A 13,305-nucleotide genomic window follows, 5' to 3' on the forward strand; every position below is an offset into this window, starting at 1 on the left:
TGTTAAAAAGCTATAAATATAAATTTCGTGGCATTTGAGCTTATATTTTGTAAGATATGAAGAAAATTGCACACAAGTATATAAAGACAAAGGTTTGAAGTGATTGTTAAGAATTTCAAGATATCTCAAGATTCCCAATGAATTTGTAGTTAAAAATTATTGTTGAAGTTAATAAGAATACATCAATATCTCATGTAAATTTTGAGTTTGTTTGGATAGTCGAATTAGGAGATATGAGGTGTTAAAGTTCGGAAAAATCTCTACATAAGAATATACAAGGTTTTAGAGGATTTATCATATTTTGGATGTTGTTGGTTACTTGAGGCTTGTATATTTGGTGTAATTGCTCAAAAAAAGGAAATTTATATATAAACTTAGGGCTTTCCTTATTTTCAAGCTTGATTGAATAATTAGTGATAGCCATAAGCCTAGCATTTTCTTGAGGCAAACTCTATTTATCCCAATACCGAAGTCATCGAACCAAGTATCCTCCATACCAACGGGACAACCAAGATCATTCTCTAACCCTTTGTAGAACAAGCTTAATAGGTATATATCAGTGGAGACATCCAATATGCTTGATGGAGGTACAAGAAAACCACTTCATTGATTTCGTTGCAAACAGATTCGTGATTATGCTAGTGAATGTTCCAGTGCCAAAGCTAGTGATGATTACATGCCAATGTGTGGGAATTGCAAGCTGTCAGGGTATACTTATCAATAATGTAATGCTCCGTTCAATTTCAATAAATGTTGAATTAAAATTGAGTCTGATGCGAGGGGCCAATTTGATGCAATTACGGGGACATCCGATCCAGGTCCTGTTATGGGCCTCTTACCTAGTATGAGACTTGACTTGGTTGGGCAACTCAATGAATTCCCAATTAGGGAGGCTTCATTTCTATTTCAAGCTGTTCCGTTCTCTATGCCATTTTGAAAAAACGTCCTTTCCATGGAAAGATCTTCTTAGAGGCGGGAATTCCATGGAAGCGTCAGCTGCTGTTCCACTTCCAAGTCTAGGGCAGAAGAATAAAGGACCTCTTGAAATTAAAAGAAAAGAGAAGAAAAAAAAGAGGGCATTGGAAGATTGGAATTTTGAAGTGGGAGAGCTAGCTTCAAGCTTTTCTTCAAAAGGTGTAAGACTTGGTTTCATAGGATTTGGGAGGACTTTGCAATCGCTGCTCAAAGTCAATGTTTGTATTGGTAAATAGAATATTTTACAATAAAGTAAAGCCTAGTACTCTTGACTGTTTTATAAAATTGGAGAGACATCTATGGTTGAAATTTTAGAGGTGTCTAGATGGTTGAGTATGCCAAGTGCATGCCAAATTTTGTGTTAATCTAATGGTACAGATAGAGGATATTTGATCATTAGTATAAAGAGGTATCAGAAGTTGGCATATTGAGGTTGTTTAGGATTTTTGTAATATCAGGAGATCTACCAACAGGAATAAGGTGAGTTTTGATGCAAATAGTCGAGGACTTAAAGGCAAAGTTGCACGCAAAGTTTGAATGAGAATTAACAGTTAGAAAAGGAGAAATAATAATTCAAAGTTCATCATCAACTTTCTAGACAGTATTCAAGAAACATCTATGTAGATTTACGGCGTTTTCTTGCAATTTGTAAGTTTGATTGGATTGAACTTCTTGAGTATTTAGAAGACTTGTAAAGACACTAGAGGTAGAAGTTTTAGAACAATCGAACGATCAGATTAAAAATTATAGCTTGCCAAAGCTCGCTATCTAGAGTTAGAATTTTAAAAAAAATAATAAATAATAAATAATATAATAATAAATAATAAATAATAAATAATAAAATAAAATAAAATAAAATAAAATAAATAAAAAACTAACAAATAACATGAGACTTTGTACTTATAATATCTTGAAGTTATTAAAAATAGTGGTTCTAAGCACTTTGTATTGGAATTAAGCTTTTACATTGAAATCCGAAATAGTTTGTATTTAGATGGTTGAAATCTACTAGCCTACCTGGATACTTACAATACATTGTTTTATCTTCCATAGCTAGACGTCCATTGTGTTTTCAAGCAAGATAGCACGTAATATGACATAAGTAGTGAATCCAACGTGAAAGCTTGAGGTAGAAAGTATTGGATTTCTTTTCTTTTCATTTTATTTCATAGAGAATGAGAATAAAATTTTTAAAAGATCTTTAGGAGGAGCTTCAAGTCGAGCTTCTGGTGGAGTTTCTTCTAAAGGACAAGGTATGTACATAGATCCATCCATTGCTAGTATGTTTCAAGCCTTATCATTATCTTTGCAACAACAGCATAGCAATGATCGCAAAGAAGCTTTAGCAACCAAAGCTTTGTAAGCAGTGGTCAATAAAATTAACCAGTTTGATGGAAAAGATATTTCAAAGTATTTAAGATGTTATGTTCAGGAAATAGAATTAAATTAGGTTTCTGAGAAGAAGATGGTTGAATTATTTGGACTAACCACGGTATCGAAGATAAAAGAACATATTACCTCAATTATAGAGAATTATGAAAATTCGTGGGAGATTTTTTCACATGCATTAAAAGATGAATGTTTCTTGGAGGACACTAATCGTATTACTAAGAAACTATTTCTAGAATGGATTGAGCGGCCTAATAAAAATTTACAAGCAACAGAGCTACTAAGGGAATTTAAGAGGTAGTATTCTCAATTATCGAAGGTAGAAAAATTGACATTAGAGCCGAATAAGGTTGAATTATTTCTTCAAGCTGCTGATGGAGAATTACAAGGGAAATTAGAGTTGATTCTTGAAGACAAAGAAGAAGATGAAGGATTGACAACAAAGTGAAAAAATATTGAAAATACGGTGGATTTGCTTGCAAAAAAAGAAAGGAGGAAGGATAAGAATAATATTCCAAAAGCAATACAAGAACCTAAAATTCCAGTACATACAACATGACCAACAATGCCTACTGTTCAATCTTCAACATCTTTATCAAAGAAAGGAGATATGGGGATTGAAAAAATTATATGTGGAATACGAGATCTTCAAATCAAATTGGCAAAACTTGAAGAAAATACTTTTACAAATAATTTGAAGAATGTTTCAAAACAAGGGTATGTATAAAGATGTATCTGGTGTGATGATGCTTTACATATTAGGAAGGATTGCAATCAATTTAATAATATGGTACAGCAAAAAGTTATTTACTGGAAAGATGGAAAGATTGTTGTAGAATAGATATTAATTCTTTTTTGAAAGATATTGATAAAATATATTAATAGTCCATATAATAGGAAATTTAGGAGGACGGATGAGTGATTTAGTTCTTAAAAGTGGTTAATTACAGAATTACGATTAAAATCTGGAGAATCAGGGGAAAGTATATAGGAGTTGTAGAAGTTAATTAAGATGCCAGACTATGATAGTCATGAGCCGAAGGCCATCGCTGTGATAGTTGTCAACCGGGGTAAGCTTGGTGCTACCTCTTTTTTTTTTTTTTGTTATTTTCTTTGAACAAGAAGATTGAGAGTTTTTGAATATTGTGAAGTGAATTATGGAATGGAAATGTGATTGGTATTATTTGAGAAGAAGAAAGATTGAATGCTGAAATGTGATTGTAGTTCAGCAGAGAGAATGAGTCTGTATTTGTGAGAATCATCGTAATGTGAATGGCAATTTTGTGTGAAGAATTCCAGTGATTGGAATGAGAATAATTGTGTGTTGAAAGCTGTGAGGGCTCAGTATTACAATTGGAGATTATGACAATGAATATATTGGTAGAAATAGCAGTTATTGGTATGACTAAATTGCTGTAAGGAAGAGACCAATAAGGTGAAGGAGGAGATTATAGTTTCCTTGTATATTCAAATATTAGAAATAGAGATGATAAATTCAAGAGGTAATTGATTGTGTGATCCTAACGTGAATGCTTAAGCAACTAGTCATTCCCTGTGTTTGAATCCCCCTACACGAGTTTATTCTGGGAGGTTTCTTCTGAAATAAGTAAAATGAGCAATCACAATTATATTAAAAGATACAAAAGATCTCTTTCAAACCAATTTTAGCAAAGGAGGTATAAGAGCATTGATTCAAGATTACTTAATAGAACATAGAATAGTAACATGACAGAGTGCAAGTTATGGTGCTAGAGTAGATGATGACTTTGGTGGAAGTATAGAAACTAGTGAATTTTGGACTTCTGCCATTTCCATAATGTAAAAAGGAAAAATACCTCGGCAAGCGTTATTGAGGACTGCAGCTACAATACAAGGTGCAACATGTTGGAAAGATCCTGATGAGTCTCTTTTAGTTCATGCATATATTGCTAAGAGCCAACATGAAGCTTTGATGGAAGAAAAGAGACGAGAAAATTTTGATGATACAACAGAAGGAAATTCTTCTAAGAGGCAAACTCGAGGAAATAAGGCTCATAAGGCGGCTTTATAAGAATTGCCTATAAAGGATACTTCAACATCATTGGAAGAAAAAACAAAAGAATCAAAAGATAAGGATAAATCAATTGCTTATAAGTTACTTTCTGATATTGAAGCGGCTACAAATTTAAACAGGGTCTTGGAAGAACATATATTAAATGCTAAAGTAGAATTCACATTAAAAGAAATTTTAGAAATTACAAAGAAGGAGCTTCATGATGTTATCATTGACAATATTAAGCAAAAGCTACAATTAATGGATGAAGCTGGAATGAGTCATGCTATTGATGTAAGTTTATATAAAGATGAAGAAGAATTTGATGATGGTTACAAGTGATCAACAAATGAAAAGAATAGGTATAATCAACGAGTACATTTTAAAGATTATAGAGATAAGGAAATGGAAGCTTCAAGCCATTATACTCAGAAACATTAGGCAAAAGCAACTACTAAAGTATTGGTGAAAGTAGGAGATATAGAAGAACCAATTGTTGCTTTAGTTGACCATGGTTCTAAAATAAATCTTATGTCTAAAGATCTTTATAAGAAGCAGAAATGGCCAATTGATATGGAACATGGATGGACAATACAAGCAACTAATAATACAAGAGGCGAATTATATGGAGCTTGTCCAAATGTCAAAATTTGGATTTGAGATGTTGCAACAAAACAACATTTTTTTGTTCAATACAATGTCTTATCCATTGATTTTAGGACAACCTTATATTATGGCAACACAGATAGAAACAAAACTACTTTATGATGGTTTTGCTTATACACGAGTACATACTGAAGATGGAAGGAAAGCTGTATAATTTCTAACAGTACCTCCTAATTATGGACAAAATCAAGATAGGTTGAGGGAGAAACCATTGCCAAGGGTTGTTGAAGGATTTAAGGATTTTGGAGAAGTACCACTATAAAGTGGGATTATGGAGGCACAAAAGAGGAGGTACTCTCTCGAGATGAAGGTGCTTTTGATGCGAGTTATATTCGTATTTTTGAGAACGGAAATATTATGTATAAGAAAGTTGATGATTTTAAAAGAAAAGAAAGAAAAAGATTATATAATATTGAAAAGAAATTACACAAGTTAGGAACATTAGAAGATGATGAAAAGATTTTAGGTGTTTATGAAAAAAATGGATTGGAGGATTCTTTAAAATTAATTACATCTATTGGATTAGGAGATAATGATAAGATTGTAGAAATTCATTCGAGGAAGGTTTATAATATATTTGGATCTTTTTAAGCACTAGAAGTTATTATAGAGACAAAATATAAAACAATAGATAAAAAGGTAAAACCTGTTGCCAGACCTTTACTAAAAGATTTTAAAGAATAAATAGAAGAAGTATCAAAAGAAGAGAGTTTAAGAGATCCAAAGAAGATTGGACATCAGTTTACAAAGGAGACTTTAGAAGAATAGAAGATAAGATGTGATGGTTCCTTATTTCCAACACAAATTGAATATTTTTTGAAAAAATGCTTGTAAAACGAGATAAATCATTTACCTTTGGATCTCGTGAAATAGGATGTATAGATCTTAATGTTGTTGCTCCTGTGGTTATCTTTACGGTACCTCATGTGCCTTGAAACTTAAGGCTAATTCCCATGCCAATGGCACATTTACCTAAATTAGTGGAATTATTGAAAGAAAAGATGTAAATAAAAATTTTAGAGCCTTTTTTTACACTGTATTCTAGTCGTTGGTTTATGATATCTAAGAAAAATTGATCGTTATGTTTTATTCAAGATATATAGCAAATGAATGCAGTAATTATAAGAAATGCATATATAAGACCTCTAGTAGATGAGTTTATAAAAGCGTTTGCGGAAAGGACAATTTATTCAATGGATGATTTATATTTGAGTTATGATCAATTTTAACTTGTGCATGGGAGTAGAGATCTAACAAGAATGAGAATGCTACTTGGATTGCTTAAAATGTGTACTCTCCCACAAGGAGCTACTAATTTAATTGCACATATGATGAATGGAATGAACAAGATACTAAGAGACTTCATTCCTGAAAAAACTGTCTTTTTCAGATGATGTTCCTATCAAAGGATGTAAAGAAGGAGAAAAAGATGAAACTTTAGATGAGAAGGGGTGTCGCAAATATGTTGTTGATCATATACAAGATTGTGAAAAGATTTTAACTTGACTTGAAGATGTTCATCTTACACTTTCAGGAGTAAAATCTACATTTGGAATGCAGGAAGTTCTTATTGTTGGACATTTGTGTGGATTTTATGGAAAAAAGCCAGATCAAAACAAAGTTGATGCAATTGGAAGGATGAAGGATTCATGTGACTCTTTAACAAAAGTATGCATGTTTTTAGGAGCTTATATATTTTATCGTATAACAATTCCTCATTATGCTCATATAAGGGATCTATTGTATGAATTATTACGTAAAGATTATCGATTTAAATGGAAAAGAAAGCATACAGAAGTAATGCAGAAGCTTAAGGTGTTATGGGTGATACCTTCAATTTTAAGAAAAATTGATTATGACTATAATTGACAAGTAATTCTTACTATGGATACTAGTCTTATTACTATTGGATGGACTATTGGTCAAGATTATTCAAGTGAAAATAGATTTACAATTCAATTTGGAGCTAAAGTTTTAATTACTTGTCAACGTGCATATTTGCAAATCAAAAGAGAACTTTCGGGAGTTGCTTCGGCTATCAAAGCTAAAAGGGATTATTTGATTAGTTTAGTAGTAGTAATTGAAACAGATTGCTTGCCATTACTTGGAATGATTACTAATTTTTCAACCCCAGATATTGCAATGTTAAGATGCTTTGCTTATATTAAGTCATTAAATCTAGAATTTTAGCATGTTATTGAAAAAAATAATTTAGTAGCAGACATGCTATCTTGAGCAAGATATGAAAGAGAAGACGAAATGGTTGAAGATATTGATGATGTTGGATCAAAATTCTATTCATTATCAAATCTTAACAAAGAAGACAAGCTATTTCTTGAAGAAAATTATGAAGGAGAATTACTGAATATTGGTCATTACTTGAATACCTTGACTAAGCAAAAAAATTGGTGTATTGAAAAATTTAAACAAATAAGAAAAAAAAACATATGGATTTTTGCTTCAAGAGGGATTCTTATGGAAGAGACCAAAGAAAGGAATTGGAATGCCACAAAGAGTGATAGGTAATAACGAAGAGAAATAAAAATTATTAAAGAGATTGCATGATAGTTTATGAGTAGGACATAGTGGAATTTGGGCTACTTTTGCTAAGCTTAAGGAACGATATTGGTGGAAAAATATGTATTGAGATGTGCTCTTATTTGTAGAGTCTTGTAAAATTTGTCAAGCGTATTCTAATATACGACATCAAAATGGTCTTCATCTTACATATCCTCTAGCTATTCATTTTAAATGGATTGTTGATTTGGTTATTATACCAATTGAGTTATGGCAAATGAGATATTTGGTCTTAGCTTGTGAAGATTTATCAAATCAAGTAGAAGAAAGAACATTAAGAACAAAATCTATGGAAGGAATTTGTAGATTTTTGCTTAAAGACGTTATTTGCCGCTACAGATGTGTAGAAAAAATCACTATAGATTGTCAAGAATTAAATACACAAGAAGCTTGTGAATTCTTTGAAAGATGTGGAATTAAACTATCACTGACTACTGCTTATAATCCTGAAGGAAATATAAAAAGTGAACGTGGTCGCCTATCGATTGTGAAAGCATTAATTAAAGCTTGTAATAGGAAGGTTAGAGAATAGCCACAAGTTTTGTAATTTATATTATATGTTGATCGAATAATTCATAGCTCAGTAATGGAATATATGTCTATTGAGCTTATGACAGGTCAAAAATCAATTATACCAATTGAAGAAAAAGTATCTACTTAAAGTGTGCTACCATGGAAAGATGGATTGACAAGAGAAGAACTTCTAGCTATTAGAATTCAACAATTAGAGCAAAGATCGGAAGATGTGCAAATAACATTAAAAAGGTTAAAAAAAATAAGATTACAAAATAAGGCACGATTTGATAAGGAGCATCGATTGAGGCCTAAAGCAATTGAAGAAGGTGATTGGATTTTGGTCTATGATAGTAGCTTGGACAATCAACCTAGTACTTTAAGGAAGTTTTTTAAATGATGGTTTGGACTGTATGTGGTAACAACTGTTCATGATAATGCAACTTACTCATTGTGGGAGTTAGATGGAACAAGGTTAAAAATACCGATTGGAGGGAAGGAAATAAAAATATTTAAATAAAGATACACAAAAATAAATATAGAAGACTTTGGTGAAGACATAGATATTCTTCAACAAGAAGATGAAATTGAATTAGATAGCAAAAGTGATGAAGAGTATTTGGATGAAGACTTGGAGAACATATTATGAATCAAATAACAACTAGGTTATTTGGTGCATACCAGAGGTTGTACAAGTTGAGAGGAAGTGGATGTTGTATTGTAACACGACTATATGATGAAAATATAAATGAAAAAGATTTTATTAATATTTAATCATCTTGAATGTTAGAAACAGTGGCCAATTCTAGTGCCAATATTCAAGGGCCAATTAATGTCATCCCATTGCAAGCTATACCACTGTACGTGACATCAGCAATATGTTCCACTGACATCATCGATCCAAGTATCCTCCATACGAATGGGACAACCAAGATCATTTTTTAATCCTACATGGAATAAGCCTAATAGGTATATACCAGTGGAGACACCCAATATGCTTGATGGGGGTGCAAAAAGACCACTTCGTTGTTTTCGTTGGAGATAAATTAGTCATTATGCTAGTGAATGTCCCAATCCCAAAGCTAGTGATGATTACATGCTAATGTGTGGAAATTGTAAGTTGTCAAGGCATACTTATCAATAATGTAATGCTCTGTTTAATTTCAAGAATCTGGATCAGCAGATCTAAAGCCAAGAAAAAATTGAGACGATAAATTGAAGTTCTCAAGATACTCTATTAAACTAGGTGGAATGTGTCCAAGCCGTTCTTATTAGGAGTCGTCAAAAGGAGAAAGGACCAATTCAACATTTGGATGAGTCTGATGCAAGGGACCAATTTGATCCAATTATGAGGACATCTGATCTAGGTCCTGTTATAGGCCTCTTATCCAGTATGAGACCTGACTTAATTGGACAATCCAATGAGTTCCAGATTATAGAGGCTTTAGTTCTATTTCAAGCTGTTCTATTCTCTATGCCATTTCGGGGCAACGTTCTTTCTGTAGAAAGATCTTCTTAGAGGCAAGAATTCCATGGAAGCACGAGCTGCTGTTTCACTTCCGATGCAAAGATAGAAGAATAGAGGACCTCACGAAATTAAATGAAAAGAGAAGAAATGGAAGAGGGCATTGCAAGATCGAGATTTTGGAGTAGAAGAGCTAGCTTCAAGATCTTTTTCAAAAGGTATAGGACTTGGTTTCATAGGGTTTGGGAGGACTTTGCACTCACTTCTCAAAGTCAGTATTTGTATTGGTGAATTGGATATTTTGCAATAAAGTAAAGCCTAGTACTCTTAACTGTTTTGTAAAATTGGAGAGACAACTGTGGTTGAAATTTTAGAAGTGTCTAGATGGTTGAATATGCCAAGTTCATGCAAAAATTTGTGTTAATCTAATGGTACGGATAGAAGATATTTGATCATTAGTGTAAAGAGGTATCAGAAGTTGGCATATTGGAGTTGTTTAGGATTTTTGTAATATGTGGAGATCTACTAACTAGAATAAGGTGAGTTTTAATGCTGTAAGTTGAGGACTTAAAGACAGAGCTGCACACAAAGTTTGAATGAGAATTAACAGTTAGAGAAGGAGAAATTCTAAGTCAAAGTTCATCATCAACTTTTGAGGCGGTAGTCAAGGGACATGAGTGTGGATTTATGGTATTTTCTTATAATTTGTAAGTTTAATTGGATTGAACTTCTTGAGCATTTAGAAGACTTGTAAAGATACTAGTGGTAGAAGTTTTACAACAATTAGATAATCAGATTGTGAATTACAACTTGCCAAAGCTTGCTGTCTAGAGTTAGGATTTAAAAATAAAAATAAAAATAAAATAAAAATAAAATAAAAATAACAAATATCAAATAATCAAAGAATTTATGCTTATAATATCTAAAAGCTATTAAAAATAGTGATGTTAAGTACTTTACATTGGGATTAAGCTTTTACATTAAAAATCCAAAATAGTTTGTTTTTAGATGGTTGAAACCCACTAGACTATTTGGATACTTACAAAACATTGTTTTATCTTCCACAGCCAGACGCCCGGTGCATTCTCAAGCTAGATAGTACATAATACAACAATAATTCTTCAACAAGACTTTGGTAGGGACCTTCAACTTATAGCGTATAAATCACACAAGTTCAAAAGGACAGAGCGCAATTACTCTACATGTAATCAAGAGTAATTAGCATTTGTACATATTTCAAAGATGTGGCAATACTATCTTTTGACAAAACTAGTGGTTTTTTGAACTGATCATCGACTCTTGCTACATGATTTGCATCTAAAAAACATAAAATCATAACATTATTGTTGGAAAGAACAGTTACAATTTTTTGATATCTAGCTTGAGTATAAGCAAGGGCAAAAATATACTTCGCCAAATAATTTATTAAGGAGACCAAACTTGAAGGACAAATCGAAAGACGAGGCAAAAGTCATTACTATTAATAATATCACTTCAAATCTAACTAATGAGATAAAATGGAAGGAAGCTATGCAATGAGATGCTTATTTCAAGATAGTTAACAATCAGCTAAAGGTAGACAATATACAATATCAAGATTACATTTTTGGTGATAGCTTGCTCTATTTTAAGAAGTGAATTTATATATCTGACAATACTAAACTTTAGATGTTGTCGTATGGCGTGATTTGCTATCTGGGAATACACCGGGTATCTAGCTGTAGAGAGTGTATCTTTATATGATTCTTTTCTTGGCTTCCAAAACTCCTTTATTTTTGTATAAAACTCCAAATATAACAAAATCCCTTCAAAACATTTTTTTTTTTCCGCGAAGGGTTTTCTCGCCCCGAACTTTAGAAAATCATAACTATTGATCGAACCGTTCAGTTTGTTTAAAATTTACAAGATAGGTAGAATTTATCCTTAACTTGTACCACAAAAAAAACCAACGGCAAATTCACTACCGATCTTCTGGCATCTAAGAAACCCTAGCAGACACTCCAAACCCTAATTTACAAGAACCCAAAAACTATTTTCCTTATATCTCAAAAACCCAAACTCCAAATGTCATAAAACTTATTCACAAAGTTAACTAACATGAAATTACACATTCCTTGAAATTTTGAGCCAAAACCTCCCAAAATTGCTCAAGATATAGCTCAAGAGACAAACACTAGTAAATCGATTTACTTACTACCCTTAGATTGCATATGCTGACTTCAAAATCCAATTACTCCTTCATCTCAACTTGGAATCTAGTAAGCAGTGTATAAAAAGTATAGCCGCAAAAGTGTTCTCTCCAGTCGCAGTCGCCGATCCTCAATTGCCATCTGTACGCGTGCGTTATGCCCAAAAGAGTGACAGTAGGTCCAAAACTAACACCTTAACTTTGAGCGCCTATAACTTCTTCATAAAAACCCCAAATGACACAAAACTCGTACCAAAACCTTAACCATAAACCTAAACCTGCTGACCCTAGCCTTCAAAGTTCGAATGGCCTCGAGAAACTAACCCTAATCCCTAATATGGCCTCGGGCAGCCTCCTCAAAGCACATTGGTCATGATTTTTGACCAATAGGAATGGAGATTTTTATTTTTCATCTCCATTCATCTATATTGGTGCCCTAATTCCTCCCTTTGCTACCAAAATCCTTCTTCAATCCTTTTTTTTATAAGATTTACATAATGTATGCTCTAAACACCAAATAAAAGAACCAAAATAAATTTTCAAATGTCACCAATGTCCAACAAAGGTGACTCTAAATATTTAGAAGTTACTATCAACCAAAACCAATCTTAAAAGCCACTATCAAAAAGAAATTAAAGTTATACAAATTCTATAGTAATCTTTTTAAACAACCTCTTCTCAAAGTAATAATGAAATTATATTCTACAACCAACTAAAATCTACTAATATGGCTCTTACCATGTTACTTAATAAATTATATATTAAGTACAGAATTACATTATTTTCATATAGTAGCCGAACCACAACACGACAACGTGCACACTTCAGGAGGGACATGACATCCCAATATTTAGACATCTAGAATGAGAAATGACTCTAGAACGGATTTCAAAGACATAATTTTGGACAGGATTGGATTGTGATGTTCAAGTCTTTGTATGCTCCTACGAGTCATGTTAATGTAATAAAGCATGAAATGTAGTGTCTCTTAGATTATTGCAGTCAATTTTACTACCTATGGTACATTGAGAGTAGGTGATTAGGGATCGCATTATGTGTTTATTGTAAATGTCTTATAATCATACCATGGTTACTGTCTTTGAGCATTGAATCTTAAAGTAACTTCACTTAGCCACAATACACTCAGATATTGATGCTTTAATGCTTGCTCAAGTCTTCTTTGATATCGTCTTTTATTACTATGGATTACATCATGTCATTATTTCAGATTGGGATCCATGCTTCATAGGATGTTTTTGGCAAGCCTTACTTAAGCTATTAGGTACATGACTTGCCATGTCTATAGCCTTCTACCTCTAAATAGATGGGCAAATAGAGTATGCAAATTAGACCTTAGAAGATATGGTGCAAGCATTTGTGGCTGTTCATCATAATAATTAAGATGAATACTTAACGTCCTTGGAATTTGCTTATAATAATAGTATTCAAGCAACTACCAGTCATTCACTATTTTTCTTTAATATTAATCAACATCTAATT

This window comes from Physcomitrium patens, chromosome 10 (genome assembly GCF_059467195.1).
Source record: "Physcomitrium patens ecotype Gransden chromosome 10, ASM5946719v1, whole genome shotgun sequence".
Taxonomy (NCBI): Eukaryota; Viridiplantae; Streptophyta; class Bryopsida; order Funariales; family Funariaceae; genus Physcomitrium; species Physcomitrium patens.